The sequence below is a fragment of the Triticum dicoccoides genome, chromosome 6B (genome assembly GCF_002162155.2).
Source record: "Triticum dicoccoides isolate Atlit2015 ecotype Zavitan chromosome 6B, WEW_v2.0, whole genome shotgun sequence".
NCBI classification, from domain to species: domain Eukaryota; kingdom Viridiplantae; phylum Streptophyta; class Magnoliopsida; order Poales; family Poaceae; genus Triticum; species Triticum dicoccoides.
In genome coordinates, this window is record NC_041391.1 from 269,830,922 (window position 1) to 269,855,838 (window position 24,917).

The following is a 24,917-nucleotide window of genomic DNA, read 5'->3' on the forward strand; positions in this document are numbered from 1 at the left end:
TGCAGCTGCCGTGGCCTCGCCCCTCACGCCAGCCCGTCCGCGCGGCCCCACTCCGGCGGCGCCTCCTCTGCCGCCCGCGAGCTCGCTCGTCGCCGGCCCCGCACTTCGTCTCCCCACGCCGGCCGGCCACCGCGGTCGCCTTGGCCACTGGCCTCGCCTCGCCACACTCCGTGCGGGTGAGCGCTCGCCCCGGCGCCCGTCGCCCTCCTGCCCGCTAACCCGCTAAGGCCCCCCGGGGCTTATGACAAGGGGGCCCGCCCCCAGAACGTAAAAAAAAAGTATATAAAAATAAATAAAACAATAATTAAAATAAAAACAAATTTAATTAATTAATTAATTAATTAATTAATTGAATTAATTAAGTTAATTAACCTTAATTAATTAATCTAATTAACATGTTAACTTAATTAAACAGTGATTAGTTTAACTAAACCCTAATTAACCTAACAGAGTATGACAGGTGGGTCCCACTGGACCCACGCGTAAGTTTGACTTAGTCAACTCTGTTGACTGCTGACGTCAGCATGACATCATGCTGACGTCATAAATCCATTTTTCGAATTAATTAAATAATTAATTAAATTCCAGAAATTAATAAAATCTTTAGAAAATCATATCTTTTAATCCGTAACTCGGATTAAATTATTTTCAACATGAAAGTTGCTCAGAACGACGAGACGATTCCGGATATGCAGCCCGTTCGTCCACCACACACCCCTAACATATCAAACACGCAACTTTCTCCCTCCGGTTCATCTGTCCGAAAATGCGGAACACCGGGAATACTTTCCCGGATGCTTTCCCCCTTCGTCGGTATCACCTACTACCGCGTTAGAACACGTCTAGCTCTGCTTGTTGTCATGTTATGCACTTGCTTGCTATGTATTTACTGTTTCTCCCCCCTCTTCTCTCCGGTAGACCCCGTGACGATGCTGATGCCCCTGTGGTCGACTACATCACCGACGACCCCTCTCTCTTGCCAGAGCAACCAGGCAAGCCCCCCCCCTTGATCACCAGATATCGCCTATTCTACTCTATACTGCTTGCATTAGAGTAGTGTAGCATGTTACCGCTTTCCGTTAATCCTATTCTGACGCATAGCCTGACATTGTCGCTACATTTGTTGATACCTTACCTGCAATCCTAAATGCTTAGTATAGGATGCTAGTTTATCATCATTGGCCCTACATTCTTGTCAGTCTGCCTTGCTATACTATCGGGTCGTGATCACTTGGGAGGTGATCACGGGTATATACTATACATACATACATACTATACAGATGGTGACTAAAGTCGGGTCAGCTCATTGAGTACCCGCAAGTGATTCTGATGAGGGGGCTGAAAGGACAGGTGGCTCCATCCCGGTAGAGGTGGGCCTGGGTTCCCGACGGCCCTCGACTGTTACTTTGTGGCGGAGCGACAGGGCAGGTTGAGACCACCTAGGAGACAGGTGGGCCTGGCCCTGTTCGGCGTTCGCGGATACTTAACACGCTTAACGAGATCTTGGTATTTGATCTGAGTCGGCTACGAGCCTATACGCACTAACCATCTACGTGGGAGTAGTTATGGGTATCCCGACGTCGTGGTATCAGCCGAAGCACTTCAGACGTCAGCGACGGAGCGGCGCGCGCCGAATTGGACTGGAACGCCACTAGGCTAGGTCTGCTTTCGGCCGCCCACGCAACGTGCAGGTGTGCTCAGGGCGATGGGCCTAGACCCCTGCGCGCTTAGGTTTAGACCGGCGTGCTGGCCTCTCTGTTTTGCCTAGGTGGGGCTGCGACGTGTTGATCTTCCGCGGCCGGGCATGACCCAGGAAAGTGTGTCCGGCCAAATGGGATCAAGCGTGTTGGGTTATGTGGTGCACCCCTGCAGGGAAGTTAATCTATTCGAATAGCCGTGATCTTCGGTAACAGGACGACTTGGAGTTGTACCTTGACCTTATGACAACTAGAACCGGATACTTAATAAAACACACCCTTCAAAGTTCCACAGACAACCCGGTGATCGCTTTTCCGCAGGGCGACGAGGAGAGGATCGCCGGGTAGGATTATGCTATGCGATGCCACTGGAGATGCTACTTGGAGATGCTACTTAGAGATGCTACTTGGAGGACTTCAATCTACTCTCTTCTACATGCTGCAAGACGGAGGCTGCCAGAAGCGTAGTCTTCGACATGATTAGCTATCCCCCTCTTATTCTGGCATTCTGCAGTTCAGTCCACCGATATGGCCCTTTACACATATACCCATGCATATGTAGTGTAGCTCCTTGCTTGCGAGTACTTTGGATGAGTACTCACGGTTGCTTTCTCCCCCTTTTTCCCCTTTTCCTTTCTTTCTGGTTGTCGCAACCAGATGCTGGAGTCCAGGAGCCAGACGCCACCTTCGACGACGACTCCTACTACGCTGGAGGTGCCTACTACTACGTGCAGCCCGCTGACGACGACCAGGAGTAGTTTAGGAGGATCCCAGGCAGGAGGCCTGCGCCTCTTTCAATCTGTATCCCAGTTTGTGCTAGCCATCTTATGGCAACTTGTTTAACTTATGTCTGTACTCAGATACTGTCGCTTTCGCTGACTCGTCTATGATCGAGCACTTGTATTCGAGCCCTCGAGGCCCCTGGCTTGTATTATGATGCTTGTATGACTTATTTATGTTTTAGAGTTGTGTTGTGATATCTTCCCGTGAGACCCTGATCTTGATCGTACACGTTTGCGTGCATGATTAGTGTACGATTGAATCGGGGGCGTGACAAATATTCATAGTGCAAAATATTACTCTACTTAGCCAAACAAGCTCATGCATACAACCAGTAGCTAAAACAAGCATATCAAGCATGGTAAAGTACCCAGAAATTAACCATAGTTATTTATCAAATTTTAAATGCAAATAATAACTCATATTCAAGTAGAAAATCATAGATATTGAAATAACACCATCCAAATGCTGGTGTGGCTTGCCTTAGTCTAGAGGAGGATCACACCCCTCTTGGTTTGCTTCAAGACAAGCTTCTCCTTCTGAAAAAGAATTTAAACCAAAAAAAGAATTATCAAAACATATTCTGAAAATCACCAGAAATTCTAGACAGTAAGGAAAAATCCACCTTCTGGTGTGCTGCTAGAGCTTTCTGTAACAAAGACAATGCAAAAAGAATCAAATCATTTGGACTTGTGGTTTAGAAATGGTGGCTGGTCAAAGTTTGGTCAAATTTCTGAATAAATTTGAACTAAACAGAAATTCCTGTGGGGGGTGACGTTGATGGCATATAACAGAAATACGCCTCCACTCATACCGCTTTGGGCGCGAGTGGTGAGGCCGACAGGTGGGTCCTGCACGTCAGGAGAGAGAGAGAGAGAGAGAGAGAGAGCGAGATCAGAGAGAGGCGGGGCTTCGCTGGAGCTCACACCAGCGACGAGGGGGTTTGGGGCTAGGCTAGAGGGATAGGATTGAGGCGGGGCTCGAGGCGCACCTGCCCGCACCCGTGGCTTGGCGAGAGGTGGACGGAGATGCTCGCAGTTGAGCTTGCAAGCTACGGTGGCTGACGGGTTTCGCCGGAGAGGATGAAGACGACGGCTAGAGGCGGCTCCGAGGGCTCAGCGGGGTCCAGGCAGCACCAGCAGACCCCCAATGCCCTGCCCAAGTAGCTGCTTGAGCTCGAGAGGCACCGGAGCACGGCGGCTAGACTGTGGGGATCGCCGGAGTCCTCTGGTCGGGGCAACGGCAGAGGCCTGCCTGGGCGGGCTTCTACTCGTCTATGTGTTCGTGGAGGTGGTGTGGAGTGGTGCGTGGCTAGGAATCGAGGAGGGGAGCGCTATATATAGCCGGAGCAAGGGGGGACGTGTCACCGCCGGAGCTCTCTAGACACATAGCGAACAGCGACGAGAAGCTCCAGCAAGAGGGGGCAAACGCTCAACGTCAACGCAGAAGCTTTCCCACACTCGCGGATGAGCATAGGAGGCGGTTGGAGAAGTGGACAAGTGCACGCGCGCACTATGACCTTTTGGCCGCGAAGCGCCCATGCTTGCTATGGCGGCTGCTGTGGCGGCGAGCGCCAGGGAGCGGTCAAGGGTGATGGGTCGAGGCTGGTGGCGCGGTGTGGCAGTCGGAGGCGAGCGCTGGATCGAGCACGCGCGTAACAGAGAGCAAGGCACCAGCCAGAGCGCGCAGAGACGCATGCCAGGCACCGTGTCCACGCGTTGTCACCAGGCTAGCATGGTCAAAACGACGCTCAGGAGCGGCCAAACCTTGTCTACGCGCTCGACTGTGCAGTGTTTAGTCTAGGGGAGTTGATGTTTCATGCCCAAGGCGACCAGATTTGACTTCACTAAGCTGACAAGTTTCTGTCCAAAAACTTGGCCGCCAAGTTTGGCCACCTTCTAGAAGGCCATTAGGGCTAATCTCCTGGGGTTTAGGGTTTCTTAGGAGGGTGTTTAAGCTAAAGAAAAATCAAGGCTAAAAGCTCAAGGAAAAATGTACTTGCTGTACAAAGTGCATTTCTGGTCCAGAAGTGAAAAGATTTTCTAGAGCAAAAATATTGCAAAAAGTGATGCAATCTTTTTGCATGGGAAGTTGTGCCATGGTTCTAAGAATATTTAGTATTTATCCCAGATTTTTCTGAGTAAGAAAAATTAAGGTTGCTTTGGATCACAAGCTTCTGAAGTGAGTTTCAGAGGGAGAAATGAATATTTTTCTTTTATGAAAAATATTCATTTGATTATTTTGAGGTTTGATCAGAGGAATAAAGAATATAGGTCACTTCGGTGAAAGCCAAGGATATGCCCAAGTGCCAAGTCGATTTGAAATGATTCGAAGTCCAATTCAAATCAAGGCAAAAACCACGATAAAAACCAAGTCCGGAAAGAGAGAGAAGGCAAGTCCAAAAAAAGAGAGAAGGAAAAATTCAGGCTGTTACAAAAGTAATCTACGCCAACTGCACTGATGTCAAAAAGTTGCATGATCTATAGAACATATAAGATGACCTAAGCGACTGATAGGAGCTTGGCTACGAAGATCAGCAATGCAACTAAAAATCAGAAGGTTCTAGATCATGTACGCTGGTCCTATACTTGTATCTTCAATAGAATGTTTCAGCGAAACATTCTGGTATCTGGATAAACAGGGGCTGAAGCAAACTCTGCATTTTTAGGATGGTTCAACTTAAAAAAATAGAGGCATTTTAGACGATTACCAAATACAGCCTTCTTACGGCACATAAAAGAAAACATGATTCACAAACTGGGGAAACACAAATAAGATGCATCTAATACGAACATAAATATCACATCACAGCAAATATGATTGAAACATGATCCAAACAGATGAAGCTAATTACGATAACTCCTGCAATTTGATTCCATCATTTGTCCCAAATTGAACATGCGCTAAAACTGCAATTTGATTTGATCATTTGTCCCACAGACAAGATGCATATCGACACTCCTCAATCCAGATTACTATCCTATGATCAAAGGAAATGCCATCCCAGAAAATGAAACAACTAGTATAAAGAAAGATACGCATCATATACACATTAATTGGAACAGAAAAATACTATATAGTTCATGAAGAAAAGTAGATATCAAAAAGAGTATAACACTTGCTTGCGATAACATATGTTTAAACAACTAGTACTATGCATCTACTACCATACGATGACAGATGAAACTGTCGCAGACATGGAAATGCATGCTTTTGTTCGATCAGTACACATTCAAAATGTTTGCAGATGCATCTTGCGAAAAAGTCAATTTGTTCTTGGCAGATCTTCTTCTTTCAGCTTGTTCAAGGTGCCTTTGAATAACTTGAACGCAGAGATCATTTTGTACTTCGGAATGTTGTCCTGGGTATAAAGACAATATAGATAGATTATGATAGATAGACGAGAAAAAATTTAGAAGGACTAGAAAAAAAGTTCTACTGAAGTAAACACAAGAAAATCGCTTGACTAGTCATATGAGCATGCTAAAAAAATTACTACTGGGAGGACATGGGACAACACAAAACAAGACCTAAAATATTCTAGGTAAAAGAAGGATGGATAGTAAACAAACTCGCACATCAGAAAAATGAATAATATCAATTCCACCCATGCATGCAATGTACATAGACAGGTTCCTAGCTTCTAAAAAAATTAATGGGCATATGATTGGGACGAGCATTTAGTCTTGGCACATGCGAAAATACCCAGCTACTGTGGCATTTCAACGATACATTATCAATTAGCAACACAATTAAAGAACTAATTAGATTAACATGCAACTAGCTACTGAATGCTAGTAACAGATAACCACGATTGAACAAAATCAAGTCATGTCATTCATAGTAAGCTAAAACAGAAAGCACATGTAGTTTAATGGACTTCATGTTGTTCATTTGCCAGAAAATAGTGCTAGCATAAGTCTTGAGCTCCCAACACATCGAATGGCCTACCTCACTAGTTTCTTTTGGATTCAGTTTTGCGCATACAAAAAAATTAATAAGGCAAAGAGTTTTCAAGAAATACCACACTGAGACTCTTCATAACTTTGCCTTCAAAATTTTCCATGTATAAAGGCAGGTAGTGGCCCGAGTCATGCCTGCATAAAGAATACAAAACATAGAAAAAATTTGAGGAGCAGTATCAAGTATGATAACATCAAGTAGGAAGGAAAAAAAATTAATAACTATGGAAAAGTATGTTGAATAAAGTTGCAGTTGAAAAAATTGAATAAATATACAAACACAAAGAAGAAAAACACACTTACATGAGACAATTTTTTGGGTAAGGTCCTATAGGTTGTAGCTTGAGAATACATTCTTGATTGGCTTTTTACTCAGCTTGCAAAGCATGTTGTAGTTAGAAAGTTGTTATATATATATACATACATACATATATATATATATAGACACACACACACATAGTTAAATTTATTCAGAAGTGGTATAGCAGAAAAAAATTGTTGATGTTGAAATCAAAGGATATTATGTCTCAATAATTACCTACCAAGTTGTAAACAAGTTCTTCTTGGGTAGTTCCCTGGATAGTGCTACAGGGATAAAAAAAGTGCGATCTCTCAAACAGAGAGTTGATGGAACGTATAACCCAGTGGTTTGATTTTATAGTTGGGAAGTATAACTGTGCAACAAAAAAGCAGGATGAGTATAAGACAAAACAAATAGAGAAGATCTTGGTTAACATAGTATCACTTGAAAAAGATTTACCAAGTCTTGTTTCCAGAGGCTTTCTTCCGAATTAATCCTATCAAATTCTCGTATGCACATAACTTGATCAAATGACTCAGGGGTAACCAACAATTTATTCTGTGACCAACAAAATAAAAATTAGTAAAAATCAATGAATTTGAGTAAAAAAAATGGTCAAAAGAGTAGCAAATAGGGAGTTTAGAACAAAAACTCAGAGTGAAGTACGAAGTGAAACAGTACTTCTTGATATAAGGCTTAACTTCAGATGACATCTTTGATTCGTAGTTAAGAAATTGAATAAAAGATTCATCACTTCATCTCCAATCTCACCCCTCGCTTTAAATGAAGTTAAGTAATTCTCATAGCTTACAGGAAAACTCTCCATGTCAACAAAAAAGAGTGTTGGACAGAATAAAGAAGCATACTATTGTTATATGGAGAAAATGGTTCTTAAAAATATAGTTTAACAATTTATAAAATACATATATGCAAACAATACGATAGCCAAAAGAAAAAGGTTAAAGTTCCTTTTATAGGCTATGAACATTGAGCTGTAAACTAAATTAGTTTGGTTTCCATATGATTTCTTTTCAGTCTAAAATTATATGAACTACAAAGTTTTTCATCTCAACTACCTTTGGTTGATCCTAAAAATTGTTGGGATTACATAATACAATATGAAGGAAAAATTTCTATATCTAATTTAGTGTAGAAAATTGCTCACATATTAGAAAATGTCTACAATTATTTTTGTAGGTAGTTGTCTAGACTAAAAAAAGTTCTGATAATTTAATGAATATGAAACGATAAAAAAACTAAAGAAATTAGAGAATTTACTAGTCTTGGAAGATAGGATTCCTCAGATATTTGGAAAAGAAGATATCCACTTCTCGAGATATTTTAAGCTACAACCTATAGGACCTCACGCATTTCCTCAATCAAGAAGACTTGTTCATTTCCTCAACACTTGGTCTGTTCATGATCATTTCAAAGTGACGTCTGACTCCTCACGCATGAAATCCAGTGCCAATTGCCCAAAGTCAAGTGAAGGGATAGCAGAAACATCTCTTAGATAGTACAAGATCTTCATGTTACCAAAGCAGTATGACGCAGGGCACAAAATAGATGATAGGAAATGAAAAGCGAAGCTCCTGATAAAACCATCTTCTATCTCATCACTAAACATCACCTCCTCTATTTTGTTGATTGGCATTTTGTTCCGATGATCAACATACTTGTTCCTCAACTTTGTAACCTCTGCCTTCACTTGGGGATCGTCGCTACTAAATACAAAAGGCACAGTGCCACCAGGGAAATCAAAAATTTTGTTGACCATATCTTTTGTAATCTTGATAACTTTGTTCTTATGCTTGAAACAGAGCTTTGTACTACCAAGCATATGCTGATCTATCCATTCGAGCAGATTCATTGGAATTTTAAGTTTCTTTCGCATATGAAGCAGGGCTTCCATTTTGTACTTTGTCACATGGCCTAATTGAATCTCACTAAACTTCTTCACAGTTTTGTTGAAACGCTTGAAAGGCAGTCTGGTAATATATGTAGGCTTGCATAACTTCCTAGGGAACACTCGAGTTATGAACAAGAAGAAGAACAACTGATAAGATGGTGCAAAAACTAGAGAATAAATAAATATAGATGGATATGAAAAAGGGATAGGCCGATAGAGTATCACAGCAAACACTAGAGGACCAACAAAACAAGCAGCTATATTGAAATATAAGAAAACACACATAAAAACAATCATTTAGATAAAAATGATTAGATGAACATGTACTTCAAGAAAAATATGAGAAGAAAACATGTTACTACAGAGAAGGAAAAATATGTGACATATACATGATTAAAAAAAGACACAAACTAAACATTCAAATAGGACAACTTGCAAATGAATAAACAAGCATCTGGTAAGACCAAAAGCTGACACAAAAAATGTTTTTCGAGCAATTTGATCTACTTTCATATTATACAAAATTTGAAAGCTACAGAAAAGAGAAAAACTAACATACCACCTAAGTCATTGCGGAGACCTCATGGGGGATATTCAGTTGGTTCCTCCCCTTCTGGTTCTTCAACTTGGTCAACCCCAGCTCCTTCTTGTGCTGCAAATACAGATTTACCAAAAAAATTTAACAAACGAGAACTACTTATGAATCTATCATATTCCAGATAATATAGAAAACCATAACATACTAAAGTCAATTGACAAGAAACTGTGACAAAACAGTCATGGATTCAGGTATTCAGCGTTAACTCTAACATAACAGGATCACCAGTTGGACATAACAAAGAACATAACTGTAACCAAACAGAGCGAGAGTAGATAATACTACACTCTTGTAGTGAAGATGATAATTCATGCATTAGTTGAGATAACGAGCACCACTTCGCTTCTCAGAATGCATTGGTTATGATATGGCAGCTCAGCTATCACTATATGTGTGTCTAGTACACCACAAACTAACAGCCTAGCAATGCTAGCTAGAAGAATGCAAGAAACAGTGTAATCTTAAAAAGATTTGCCAAGATAAATAAGACAGGACAACAACAGAGTTGGAAAACAAATAGTTATCAATTTATCATCTTATAGCATAATTCAAAACCATAAGACAGAATTCAACCATGACAAATAAACATGAGAATCATTGCTATATAGAAAAACGATGTTGTTCGATTTCTCCACAAGTTAGAATTCACACATCCTCACAAAAAAAGTGAAACATATCAAACCACAAGAACATGGATTGGAAATTAACCCTAACATGTTCTGTGATTATGTATGACTGGCCTGAAAATAATCTTTTAAAAACTAACCAAATCAAAATCCTAATCCATCACTTAACAGATTTTGTTCCCCTAGATGGCTCGATCAGAACAAGGATGGGGTCGATGGACATTTGGGCAAAAGAAATGCAAAAACGAACAAATCTGATTTGAACAAAAAATTGATAAACTCGCAAACAGGGCTGCATGAGCGATGGAGTAAGTACATACCGCCTTGGTCATCATGAAGACCCCATACAACCACCTGCTGTATATCTTTGTCTTGCGCATCTTGAATACCATCTGGTACTCTAAAAAAGAAGTGCATACGAAATAAATAGTGAGCATCATCTGATCGCAAAAAAAACATAGCATATTACTTATGCTATTGGGAAGAACATCAATAGTCTTAAAAAAAAAGCCAAGGTATGTATTCAACACCACATCTAGCTAAACCAGTGTAGTAAAAAAACAGTATTAATGCATCTATACACACATATTCCAGTACATAGTGGTAGCTGCTCAAGTACTAGGATGGGCATTTCCTTGTCCAAATACCAGAAATTGAAACCCTAGAACGTGACCTTAATGAGAATGAACCTGGCTAGAAAAATCAAGGAAAAACTCGTTTCAGATCACTAAAAAACCACCTAGATCTGACCGTGCATGAACACAAAAACATACTTAAACACTGATGACTAACCCTACCATCCCCACCGCACCCCCTACCAAACACACAGATCACTACCCCCCTCCCCTGCACATATACAACCATGCATGAACGCAACCACTATGGAATGAAGCAGCATCAAAAAATTGGAGAGAGAGAGAGCACGAACCATATGAATCCATGGCGATCTCCGACTAGGGTTCGATCAAAACCCTAGTGCCGGCCTCCGCCTAGGGTTCCAACCGGAAAAGCAAAGGAGACGAAGAAGAAGAAGCCGTGGGGAATCGATCCAAACAAAGAAGAAGCCGCCGCGCTGAATCGATGGAAACGAAGAAGAAGTCGTGCCCTAACTAGGTGCTGCGGCTGTGCGGGGAGAGATAAGGAAGACGAATAGGAGGCAGAAGGAAGAGGAAAAGATGCGAAGCAGAGAAGGGTACGGGTCGGACGAAGGAGTCGAGTAGCTCACGCGAGATAAATGGTCCAACCCCAAAAACACGACGCGAAGGAGAGGGGGGTATGCGCCCGATTGCAAAATCAACTAAATTGGGCGCTTAAGGTGCCAAATAGGATTTGGCAACCACAACTGCAGTTGAGATCATAGGGTCTGTAGAACTAAATCATACCACACATGGGTGAGCCACAACTCAGAGGCTCGGAGTAACAAAATAAACCTACCTAATATGCTTCTGATTGATGATGGTCCTCCCCTCACTTCTTTGATTTTCTTGAGCAACAACTCTCTCTGACTTCTTTACAACTGAAAAATACAGTATATAGATGAGCAAATCAAAATAGTCAACTACAGTAAGAACCAAAAGAAGGGAGAAATGAACTGCAGCCTGCAGCTCACCTGACATGTGAAAAAATCAGTGAAACTAATTGAATCAGTCACAACATAACTCAATAAGTCTCACTGTCTCTCCTTTCAACATTTAGCACGCAACAGTAATATATAGCAATACTGAACAAGCAGCAGCAACACCCCAAAGCAGGAATATTTCTATCTGAATGAATCTCCGTTGCTTCGTCTCTTATGCCATAGCCTGCACTGCAGCAACAACTGCTACGATAGCAAAGCAGTCCGCGGAACTACAATTTCGTCATCTCTAATGGTGGTGAGCGTGAGCCATCTTGCTGTCGGCTCGTTGTCCTCAATCACAAGCATGTTTCAGTGTTCATAGCGATGACCTCCTTCAATCTGCATCACCATTACAACATATTAAGCATCTGGGTAATTAAGGTTAACTAAACTTGATACTTATGGTACTAAAGGTGCAATCTTGGCATGTTTGGCTATGTGTGTGGGAAATTCTGTGAAAATAAATCCGGTAAGTATTTGGAATAAAATCTGCAAATTTATGAGATAATAATAACTTTTTGTGATTGTGGACATCCCCGTGAGGATTGCAGAGTACTTCAACTTGCATCACTGATGTCTACTACACAACCTTCTTCTTGTAGACGTTGTTGGGCCTGCAAGTGCACAGGTTTGTAGGACGGTAGGAAATTTCCCTCAAGTAGATGACCTAAGGTTTATCAATCCGTAGGAGGCGTAGGATGAAGATGGTCTCTCTCAAACAACCCTGCAACCAAATAACAAAGAGTCTCTTGTGTCCCCAACACACCCAATACAATGTTAAATTGTATAGGTGCACTAGTTCGGTGAAGAAATGATGATACAAGTGCAATATAGATGGAAGATATAGGTATTTGTAATCTGAAATAATAAAAACAACAAGGTAACTAAAGGTAAAAGTGAGCGTAAATGGTATTGCAAAGATAGGAAACAAGGCCTAGGGTTCATACTTTCACTAGCGCAAGTTCTCTCAACAATAATAACATAGATAGATCATATAACAATCCCTCAACATGCAACAAAGAGTCACTCCAAAGCCACTAATAGCGGAGAACAAACATAGAGATTATGGTAGGGTACGAAACCACCTCAAAGTTATTCTTTCGGATCGATCTATTCAAGAGTTCGTACTAGAATAACACCTTAAGACACAAATCAACCCTAATGTCACCTAGATACTCGATTGTCACCTCAAGTATCCGTGGGCATGATTATACGATATATGTCACGCAATCTCAAATTCATCCAACCAACACAAAGTACTTCAAAGAGTTCCCCAAAGTTTCTACCGGAGAGTCAAGAACGTGTGACAACCCCTATGCATAGGTTCGTGGGCGGAACCCGCAAGTTGGTTACCAAAACATACATCAAGAGGCACATGATATCCCATTGTCACCACAGATAAACACGGCAAGACATCCGATAAGATAACTTCAAGAGGGAAACTCAATTCATCACAAGAGAGTAGGGGGGAAGAAACATCATAAGATCCAACTATAATAGCAAAGCTCGCGATACATCAAGATCGTGCCATAGAGAGAACACGAGAGAGAGAGAGAGAGAGAGAGAGAGAGAGATCAAACACATAGCTACTGGTACATACCCTCAGCCCCGAGGGCGAACTACTCCCTCCTTGTCATGGAGAGTGCCGGGATGATGAAGATGGCCACCGGTGATGGATTCCCCCTCCAGCAGGGTGCCGGAACGGGCTCCCGAGAGGTTTTTGGTGGCTACAGAGGCTTGCGGCGGCGGAACTCCCGATCTATCTTGATTTTCGATGATTTTAGGGTACATAGGCTTATAAAGGCGTAAGAAGTCGGTCAGGAGGTGCTCGAGGGGCCCACGAGACAGGGGGCCACCACAAAATCATATAGTCTGGTTGTTGCTCTATCTTTATCACACAAAGTATTTAATCATGCACAACCCCGATGACAAGCCAAGCAATTTTTTTTGAAGGGTCAGTGACAGTGGGAGAGGCTCCCACTGACTTTGTATTACTCACAACACAACAGTTACATTTGTGTTACATAGGGTTTTAGGGCCCCCCCCCCCGGCCATGAGGGTTGCAAAAATAAAAGCTAGCTACCCAAACTTACAATGAAATCAGAGAGAAAAGTATGAACCTTCTCAGGACAGTTATGGGTCACCAAACCCAACAGATGTTTTAACCTAGCTAACCACGCCCCGAACGAGTGTGGGATCCCCCTGAAATGTTGGTTGTTTCTTTCCATCCACAGGCTCCAAGCAGCAAGCAAGAAGATATCCATGAAAAGCGGCCGACGCCAGCTCTCTCTCCCACCATGCAAGATGGCAAGCCTATTGGTTCCTCCTGGCCACGTCAGACCAATCTTACTCCAGCATTGTTGGGCAAAAGGGCACGTGAAGAATAGATGTTCCACGGTTTCCTAGGGTGGGTTTTGGCAGAGCATGCAAGTGTAGTTGCCCCCAGCCACAGCATAGTGCCGCCGCTTCAGCATGTTCCTGGTGTTCAAACGATCGACCATAAGCAGCCACCCAAACATCTTGAACTTGATCGGGCTTTTGGATTTCCATAGCCATCCAAAGGCCTCATCAGCTTTTACCTGCCTGAAACAGTGGTTGTAGTATTTCTTTGACGAATATCGTCCTAGGTCACAGACCCAAGCATCGGCCGAGCCATTGTCCAGACTGACATGCGAGGCCCCTTGCTGTATCTCTCTGATCTCCTCCCTGGCCTGGACCGAAAGAGGCAGACTGAAGATCACGGCGGGATCAGTCGTCCTGAGAACCTTGGCAACAGAATCATCCTCGTTCAGAGCATAAGAGAAGGCCCGCGGATGCGTGTCCATCAGTGCGGAGCCAGGGTCGCTAAACCAGACATCTTTCCAAAATAGAGAGCTGCAACCATCTCCGGGGATGACTTTGGCGATTCCACGGAAGGTTCCACTGAGCTGCATTACATCTTTCACCAGAAGGAACCCACTGGCTCAGTGGCGTGTGGCACCTTGTTCGGGTAGTATGCCTCCTAGACTAGCTGAACCCAGGGCACATCCTCGTGATTGTAGAATTTGAACAAGTACTTTAGGAGAAGCGCGGCATTTTGTATTCTAATATCAATAACACCAAGGCCACCACACCGTTTCGGTCGACAGACAAGCTCCCAGGCAGCAAGGGAGTTGGATTTGATCCCATCATCAGAATTTTTTGCCCAGAGACAGTAGCGGTGGAGTTTGTCCAGGTGCTCAACTACTTTAGGGTGCAGCTTGATCGTGCACATTGCATATATCAGCATGGAGGCGATCACCGAATTGACCAGCGTCAGCTTGGCCCCCGACGACATCAGTGATAGGGCAGTGGAAGTTTTCCTCTCAACCGAGTGTACCAATGGCATGAGATCGAGAACACTCGGCCTAGTCGTCCCCATGGGGAGGCCAAGGTAAGTGAACGGCAGGGTGCCAACTGAGCAGCCAAACACCTCCGCCAACCCACCAACACGCTGGTGGTCGACGTTGATGGGTATGAGGGTCGATTTATGGAAGTTTATTTTGAGTCCCACCGAAGCCGCATAGTCCTCCAAGATAAGTTTCATGCGGGCTGCCTGTGTAGGACAAGCTTGCATAACCAAGATTGTGTCGTCAGCATATTGCACCACCGGGAAGTCACCTGCATTTTCACGGGGAATGGGAAGCTCCAGCAACCCCTGAGCGTAAGCGTCGTTGATCGCAGCTTGTAGCAGATCAGCTGCAAGGACAAAGATCAGTGGTGAAAGAGGGTCACCCTGTCGCACTCCACACCTGCATTTGAATTTCCGACCAGGAACACCATTTAAGAGGACTGACGAAACTCCCGAGCCAAAGATCGTTTCCATCCAGCCCAACCACCTATCATCAAAACCCATGTGTTTCATGATTTCTAACATGGGGGCATGCTCAATCGCATCAAAGGCCTTGGCAAAGTCCAGTTTAAGCAATATGATCTCTCTCCCAGACGAGTGGCATTGGTGAATATATTCGTACGACCACGCGAGACAATCCTGGATGGTCCTACCTTTGATAAATCCATATTGGTTCCTGTGTATGATATTTAGAATGACTTTCTGCAGCCGGTTCGCCAAGAACTTTGTAATGACTTTCAAACAACAGTTCAGTAAGGTAATTGGTCTGAAATCATTAGCCGTTTCCGGAGAGGATATTTTTGGAATCAGGGTGATATAACCCTCACTTATGCTAGTGATATCAAGTCCACCTGCATGGAAAGCGTGACAGAGATCATAGAAATCTGACTTGATGATTTGCCAGCACTTCTTAAGAAAACAACCATTAAAACCATCCGGGCTAGGTGCTCTGTCATTCGGCATTTCCTTAACAACAGCATCTATTTCATCATTAGAGAAAGGCGCACTCAGTTGATCCAACCCATCAATCCTGCGGATGATCCTAGAGAGATCAAACTTCATGTTGGTAGGTTTAGAAGAACCCAAACGGTCCTTGTATGTATTGAACAATACCCCCTTCTTGCCAACATGGTCATGTATTTCGACCTCGCCAACTCTAAGCATGGCAATAGCATTGTGCCTGTACCTCTTTGTGGCCAAAGACTGAAAGAGCTTTGTGTTTTCATCAGCAAAGCGAAAATACCTGATAGTACATCTCTTTCGCCAGTACTCATTCTGGTATTTGAGCAGTGCTTGTAAATGGGTTTTCAATATCTTCCTGAAGTTTGACTCTTGGACATATAAGGGTCGCCTGTCCTCAAGTGTGTCCATGATGGCCAGAGTCTCATTACTGTTTTGAATCAGAACTTTAAGCTTCGAGACACCCTTACTCCAATGCTTGAGATCATATCTCAAATTTTTAAGTTTTTTGCAAATACGCGCCGCAGCATTGGGTGCGTGACATGATTTAGACCATGATCCAGCAACAACCTCCATAAACCCATCATGATTTGTCCAGAAGTTCTCAAACCGAAAAAGCTTGGATCGGGGGATGCTTGATTCAATCGTGACCACGCACGGAATGTGATCAGACACTGGCTTCCCCAGGGGCAGGACCATTGTGTTTGGATATGCGGTGGTCCAACAAGACGACGAGAAGAACCAATCTAACTGTTCGAGCAGAGGATCATCCTGCATGTTACTCCAGGTGTATGCTCGTCCTTTCACTGGTAGTTCCATGAGTGACTGTGCGCGGATGATCTCGTTAAATAGCAGCATGTCCGCAGCGTCACCCCCCAGTTTGTTTCTGTTATTCGTGGATCGAATAAAGTTAAAGTCGCGAAGAATTAACCAGTTTTCATCATCAGGGATATTCAAATCAAAAAGCCAGTTCATAAAATCCAGCCTACGCTGACCAGAGCAGGGGCCATAGACATTGATTAGATTCCACGAATCATTCGACTGCGTGGCCACAAAAGAAATCCCAATGGCAAAAGAATCCACAAACCAAGATGTGCCCGTAAACACAGCACTATTCCAAATGACAATGAGGCCACCAGAGGCACCCACTGATGGGGCAAAAACAAATTTATTGAAGCACTTAGGGCAGAAAGTCTTAATAAAAGCAAGATCGAAGGACTCACGCTTAGTTTCCTGGATACATAGCACAGAACAACCGCTAGTATCAATCACATTCCTAATAGCCAAAAGTTTTGCATCAGAGTTTATGCCTCTGATGTTCCATGAGAGCACATTCCACGATTTATTCATCTGCAGGGAAGACTTCAGTGCTCATCCGCCCCCGACGAGCTCTGATCATCCAGCAGCTTATCACGGGAGAGGGCTTCCGAAGCAATTCCACAGTTACTCCCCATCTGTTGAAGATCCTCGATCGGTGTTGGTGGGGGGCAAGCAGCATTGGGCACCTGCACAGGAGCAGCAGCCAAAGAAATAGCATTGATAAAAGGAATCTCACGTGGTTTCACCCTTGATTTGGAACGCCTTGCGTCTGGAGCATGGTTGATTTTGAATCCATCATACTTGTTGGATCTATTGCTCTGTTTGACAGTAGTTGTGTCCAAAGGCACTAACACATTACGGTGTTGATTAGCATTGAACACAGAGGAGGATGCAAGCACCTGAAGCGTAGTAGCCAAGCAATTGTTTCATACTTTAATAATCTCAAACTTTTTCAACTTTCACGCAATACATGAGCGTGAGCCATGGACATAGCACTATATGTGGAATAGAATGGTGGTTGTGGAGAAGACAAAAAAGGAGAAGATAGTCTCACATCAACTAGGCGTATCAACGGGCTATGGATATGCCCATTAATAGATATCAATGTGAGTGAGTAGGGATTGCCATGGAATGGATGCACTAGAGCTATAAATACATGAAAGCTAAACAAAATAAACTAAGTGGGTGTGCATCCAACTCGCTTGCTCACGAAGACCTAGGGCATTTTTGAGGAAGCCCATCATTGGAATATACAAGCCAAGTTCTATAATGAAAAATTCCCAATAGTATATGAAAGTGACAACATATGAGACTCTCTATCATGAAGATCATGGTGCTATTTTGAAGCACAAGTGTGGAAAAAGATATAGTAGCATTGTCCCTTCTCTCTTTTTCTCTTTTTTTCTTTTTTTTCTTTTTTTCCTTTTTCTTCTTTTTTTCTTGGTCTTTTTTTTCTTTTTGGCCTTTCTCTTTTTCTTCTTTTTTTCTTTTTGTAAAGTCCGAAGTCTCATCCCAATTTTGGGGGAATCATAGTCTTCATCATCCTTTCCTCGCTAGGACAATGCTCTAATAATGAAGATCATCACACTTTTATGGATTCACAACTCAAAGCTAGAACAAGGTATGACTCTATATGAATGCTTCCGGCGGTGCACTGGGATATGCAATGAATCAAGAGGGACATGTATGAAAATTATGAAGGTGGCCTTGCCACAAATACAATGTCAACTACATGATCATGCAAAGAGCAATATGACAAAAGTAATGCGTGTCATATGAACGGAATGGTGGAAAGTTGCATGGCAATATATCTCAGAATGGCTATGGAAATGCCATAATAGGTAGGTATGGTGGCTGTTTTGAGGAAGGTATATGGTGGGTGTATGGTACCGGCGAAAGTTGCGCGGCACAAGAGAGGCTAGCAATGGTGGAAGGGTGAGGTCCATATAATCCATGGACTCAACGTTAGTCAAAAGAACTCATATACTTGTTGCAAAAATTTAGAAGTCATCAAAAACCAAAGTACTACGCGCATGCTCCTAGGGGGATAGATTGGTAGGAAAAGACCATCGCTCGTCCCCGACCGCCACTCATAAGGAAGACAATCAATAAATAAAATTTTGCTCCAACTTCATCACAAAGCGGTTCACCATACGTGCATGCTATGGGAATCACAAACTTCAGCACAACCATTCTTTAAATTCATAATCACCCAACTAGCATGACTTTAATATCACTACCTCCATATCTCAAAACAATTATCAAGCATCAAATTGATCATAGCATCCAATTCCTTTCTATGATAGTTTTTATTATACCCAACTTGGATGCTCATCATTCTAGAACCAACTTTGTAACCATAGCAAATACCATGCTGTTCTAAAATACTCTCAAAATAATATAAGTGAAGCATGAGAGACTAGCAATTTCTACAAAATATAACCACCGCCGTGCTCTAAAGGATATAAGTGATGCACTAGAGCAAATGACAAACTACTCCGAAAGATATAAGTGAAGATCAATGAGTAGTCGAATAATTGTGCAACTATGTGAAGACTCTCTAGCATTAAGGAATTTCAGATCTTGGTACTCTAATAAAACATCAATCAAAGCAAAATAAAATTACATTGCAAGGATAGCACAACTCATGTGAAGAAGCAAAAACTTAGGCTCAACCGATACTAACCGATAGTTGTTGAAGAAAAAGGTGGGATGCCTAACGGGGCATCCCCAAGCTTATATGCTTGAGACTTCTTGAAATATTATCTTGGGGTGCCTTGGGCATCCCCAAGCTTGAACTTTTGTGTCTCCTTAGTTCCTCTCATATCATGGTTTCTCTTTTTCTTAAAGGCTTCATCCACGTCAAACTCAACAAGAACTCGTGAGATAGGTTAGTATAAACCAATGCAAAACATTATCATTTCCTACTATAACAAATAACTAAAATTATTATTCAACATTGAATACTAAATGCCTCTGCATATTTAATACTCCTATCCTCAAATAGAATCATTAAACAAGCAAACATATGCAAACAATGCAACCATAACAACAATCTGTCAAAACAGTACAGTCTGTAAAGAATGCAAGATTCATCATACTTTACTAACACCAAAAAATATTAAATAAAATTCCCACTGTAGTAAATTTATCATAGCTCATTATGCAAAAGGTTTCAACATTATACCATTCTATGACTTTTCTAGGGAACTTTTGCAACAGCGGTAAACTTTCTGTTTTCAAACAGCAACAATATACTAGCAAAATAAGCATGGCAAAGGCTATCCTTGACTTCTTTATTGAAACTAAAGATGCAAAACATTATTATAAATAACATCAAACAAATACTAACAAGATAAAATGACGCTCCAAGCAAAACACATATCATGTGGTGAATAAAAATATAGCTCCAAGTAAAGTTACCGATGAACGAAGACGAAAGAGGGGATGCCTTCCGGGGCATCCCCAAGCTTAGGCTCTAGGTTGTCCTTGAATATTACCTTGGGGTGCCTTGGGCATCCCCAATCTTAGGCTCTTGCCACTCCTTATTCCATAGTCCATCCAATCTTTACCCAAAACTTGAAAACTCCACAACACAAAACTCAACAGAAAACTCGTAAGCTCCGTTAGTGAAAGAAAGCAAAACCACCACATAAGGTACTGTAATGAACTCATTCCTTATTCATATTGGTGTAATATCTACTGTATTACAACTTATATATGGTTCATACCCTCCGATACTACTCATAGATTCATCAAAATAAGCAAACAACACACGAAAAACAGAATCTGTCAAAAACAGAATAGTCTGTAGTAATCTGTATAAAATGTATACTTCTGGAACTCCAAAAATCCTACCAAATTAGAAAGTCCTAAGAAATTCGTGTACAAATCCAGAGCAAAAATAAACATATCATAAGGACGTTTCTGTGAATTAACAAAATTAAATTACTGGGTGCAAAAGTTTCTGATTTTCAGCAGGATCAACACAACTATCACTGTAAGCTATCCTAAAGGTCTTACTTGGCACTTTATTGAAACAAAAGCTATAAAACATGATTACTACAGTAGCATAATCATGTAGACACACAAAAAGCACTTTTCTTTAATGCCTTTCTAGTTAGGCATGATCATGACAATGATGCTCACATAAAAGATAAAAATTGAAACATAACGGGAGCATCATGAAGCATATGACTAGCACATTTAAATCTAACCCACTTCCTATGCATAGGGATTCTGTGAGCAAACAACTTATGGGAACAATAATCAACAAGCATAGGAAGGTAAAACAAGCATAGCTTCAAAAATTTAAGCACATAGAGAGGAAACTTGACATTATTGCAATTCCTACAAGCATATGTTCCTCCCTCGTAATAATTTTCAGTAGCATCATGAATGAATTCAACAATATAACCAGCACCTAAATCATTCTTTTCATGATCTACAAGCATAGAAAATTTACTACCTCCACATAACCAAAATTCTTCTCATGAATAGTAGTGGGAGCAAACTCAACAAAATAATTATTATGTGAGGCATAATCCAATTGAAAACTAAAATCATGATGACAAGTTTCATGGTTATCATTATTCCTAATAGCATACAAGTCATCACAATAATCATCATAGATAGCAACTTTGTTCTCATAATCAATTGGAACCTCTTCCGAAATAGTGGAATCATCACTAAATAAAGTTGACACTCTTCCAAATCCACTTTCATCAATATAATCATCATAAATAGGAGGCATGCTATCATCAAAATAAATTTGCTAATCAAAGCTTGGGGGACAAAATATATCATATTCATCAAACATAGCTTCCCCAAGCTTGTGGCTTTGCATATCATTAGCATCATGGATATTCAAGGAATTCATACTAACAACATTGCAATCATGCTCATCATACAAAGATCTAGTACCAAGCATTTTAATGCATTCTTCTTCTAGCACTTGAGCACAATTTTCCTTTCCATCATTCTCACGAAAGATATTAAAAAGACGAAGCGTATGAGACAAACTTAACTCCATTTTTTTGGTAGTTTTCTTTTATAAACTAAACTAGTAATAAAACAAGAAACAAAAAGATTCGATTGCAAGATCTAAAGATATACCTTCAGAACTCACCTCCCCGGCAACGGTGCCAGAAAAGAGCTTGATGTCTACTACACAACCTTCTTCTTGTAGACGTTGTTGGGCCGGCAAATGCACAGGTTTGTAGGATAGTAGCAAATTTTGTTGGAGATATGCTCTAGAGGCAATCATGTATGATGATATTTCCTATGTGTTTATGAATAAAGATAGTCCTTGGACATTATCAATGATGTGTATCAGCAAGTACGTGACTTGTTTGTGGGACTATGCATTGTATGATGACTGTCCTAAAAGGTCCCTAGTCGAAAGGGTTGTGTGGACGCGCAGCCGACTAGACTAGCATATGACACGGTCGATGGCTTGGTCTCACTAGCCATGGAGCATTGGATGCTAACCGGATAATATGGACATGGAAAGGTCTGTTCGGATTCGACGTAGTCGGATCCGAGTCGAGATAAGGTCCGAGTCGGACAGACCCAACTATGAGACGCAGCGATATGTCATCTGTGAGTCTCTAGTACAACATACGTTCTATGTCCTAAGACTTGAGCTGACGCATGTACTCGGGATGGTGACAGACTTGCTTTGGGCCGACCAAATGCTACTTCATGACAGGGTAGTTACAAAGGTAGGTTTCGGGCTTGTCCAAACCCATGCTGCGAGACGTGGTCCAGCAAGATGGGATTTGCCCCTCCGATCAATAGACATATACTCTGGGCCCCTCGTGTGATCCGACCAGGATAAGCATGGCCATGCGACAAGGATTATGAGATAATCCGGTATGTGGTCGGTATCACTGGAACGAGAAAGAGGTCGGGCTAGCACAAGGATGACAGTCTCGCCTTGAGCCCGACAACATATATCGTGCGGCAAAGGGAACAGAAGTGTGACACGTTATACTGGTTCGCCTAACCAACTTCATAGTCTGCTTGGTGGTCGGCATGCCGTGCTAGAGGCTGCTACCAACCGTGCAGGTCAGAGGTGATCTGAACTGCGACCAAGCCGACTTGAACCTAAGGGGTCGTGCACTTAAGGGAAGGAACCTACGAGGTCGGTTCATAGGACACTGGTCGGATGTGATCCGAACTGGACTAGGAACGTGACCGAGTAGACTTTGGGCTTTAGGGTCCGTACGAGGCCCAAGTGTTGAGCCTGCGACGGACGTCTATATAAATTGGAGGTGCGGCACACTCATGCGGTTGATAGCTTTGGCGCTATCACTAGGGTTTGCATGTGTTGCGAATAGCGTCCTCCACTCGTCACCGACTGTGTGATCGGACCTAGTAGTCCGCCGCACGGTGTTCCTCTTGCATGCGTGGATACCATTAGAGGCGGTGCACTTGCGCCGCTCCGGCGAACTTGTACGTGGGATCGGACGACCGACTGTTCGAGGGAGATCGGACGAGGAGGAGACGATCCACGCGGACGCGCTGCCCCAACTCTTCTTCCGCTGCACGACACTGCGCGTCTAGTGGTAACGAACTGTGATCCATCTCCCGTAGCATGTTCTTGGTTGTTCTGCGCGTAGGAAATTTAAACTTGCAGTCGACGCACCCTACCGTAGAGCCCAAGAGTGGTACCAGAGCCTCTGCTATAGGATTTGGATTCAGATCGTATGCATATTAGATATGTGGAGGCGGCAGATGAGATCTGTTGTCATTGATAAGATCGGCTATGTGCATGGTTGATGTGATCAACTGCACATGGGGATCGTTGAGGCTATGTTCTCTACCTGCACCCGCGAGGGGCGCTGCCCCTTTGAACCCCGCCCGCTAACCGACTAGCGGGACCGCCATGTGCGTAGCGCTGTGTATTTCGTACCCGACACACAAACCGGTAGAATGCGATTCTATGCACAACTTTGTTTTGCAGGTTTGATGTGAATAGTATGGCTCATGTGTATGTGATGCATGTGTGTAATTTATACGTGGCCTGCGTGTCATGTTTGTCAGCCGGCAGGAGCGAAAGTGTTGTCATTATATTGTATAACGACCTGTGTGTCGACTTGTGACTCTATGTAAATTCATTACTAGTTTTAGTAGTTGGATAATAGAGATCAGGTTGGTGGCTTGGCGTCCCGGCGTGACAAATAAGATGGAGTTCCTAGATGGTCATCCGAGTCGGAGCCGACCTAGAAGAACGTCCATGAAGGAGCCATACTATTTCACAATATGTGTTTATTTGTGATTGTTGTGCTTCTTTGTTTCTATGCATGTTAGAATGGTAGAAAGATCCCTCATGAATATCAAGCGAATTGCCACCCCCGATGTTGCACCTTCGCACGTCAAGTACATCTAGTAGTGGGCTCATAAAATTGGGGTGCTACTGGATGTCCTTGAACTGAAGGGTTCGTGTCGGACACGGACATGCACTGCATCAAGTTAACTTGACAAGGCTATCAAAATGGTTTTGGGCCTTGTGGCAAAGAAAGTTGGGAGCCGGGGTATGAGATACCTTACCGACCGACAGGAGTCGTATAAAGATACGATTAGCAAGGAGTTGCTTACCTGATAGGTATGTTGGCTAGCAGTGATGCTAAAGCTCACTAGTCGCATGCGCTAGTCGGATCCTTAATCATTGAGAGTTTGCGGAGGGATGCCAACTTCAGTGGGAGTATTTCTGTTTAGTCTAGAATAGCTCTACATAAACACATTGCTTAGTGATTGCATATTTTCTATTGTGGATCAATGACACCACCCGCTCAACCCAACTTTGCATTGAAATCAATTCTGGAAAAGGATAAACTGAATGGAACAAACTTTACCACCTGGTATAGAAATTTGAGAATTGTTCTCAAGCATGATAAAAAGGAACATGTTCTAGAGGATCCACTTCCAGAGGAACCTGCTGATAATGCTAATGCCACAACTAAGAATGCCTACCAGAAACTCATTGATGAATCAACGGAGATCAGCTGTCTGATGCTGGCTTGTATGGAGCCCGATTTGCAACAACATTTCGAAAATGTTGAGGCTTACGATATGATCGAGAGTCTCAAGAGCATGTTTCAGACACAGGCTAGGACCGAGAGGTTCAATGTCTGGTGATCCTTGATGGATTGCAAGCTGAAGGAAGGTGATCCACTGAGCCCACATGTGATCAAGATGATCGGATATGTGCAAGCTTTGGATCGTTTGGGCTTCCCGCTCTTGGATGAGCTGGCTACTGATGCTGTTTTGGGT

General features: G+C 42.7%; 1 long non-coding RNA gene across 10 annotated transcripts; it reads right to left on the reverse strand.

Moving 5' to 3' along the window:
* Positions 1–5,500: 5,500 nt before the first annotated feature.
* Positions 5,501–11,161, reverse strand: LOC119322491. 10 transcript variants are annotated; one of them, XR_005155661.1, is made up of 8 exons: positions 10,802–11,160; positions 10,194–10,273; positions 9,209–9,301; positions 7,422–8,758; positions 7,200–7,298; positions 6,743–7,113; positions 6,502–6,574; positions 5,501–5,838 (listed from the first exon to the last, which is right to left on the reverse strand). It is a non-coding gene; the product is annotated as an uncharacterized LOC119322491 (long non-coding RNA). The 10 variants fall into 10 exon arrangements; XR_005155665.1 differs by having other exon boundaries at positions 6,743–6,815; positions 6,978–7,113; positions 7,200–8,758; XR_005155662.1 differs by having other exon boundaries at positions 6,743–6,815; positions 6,982–7,113; positions 7,200–8,758; positions 10,802–11,159.
* Positions 11,162–24,917: the final 13,756 nt, after the last annotated feature.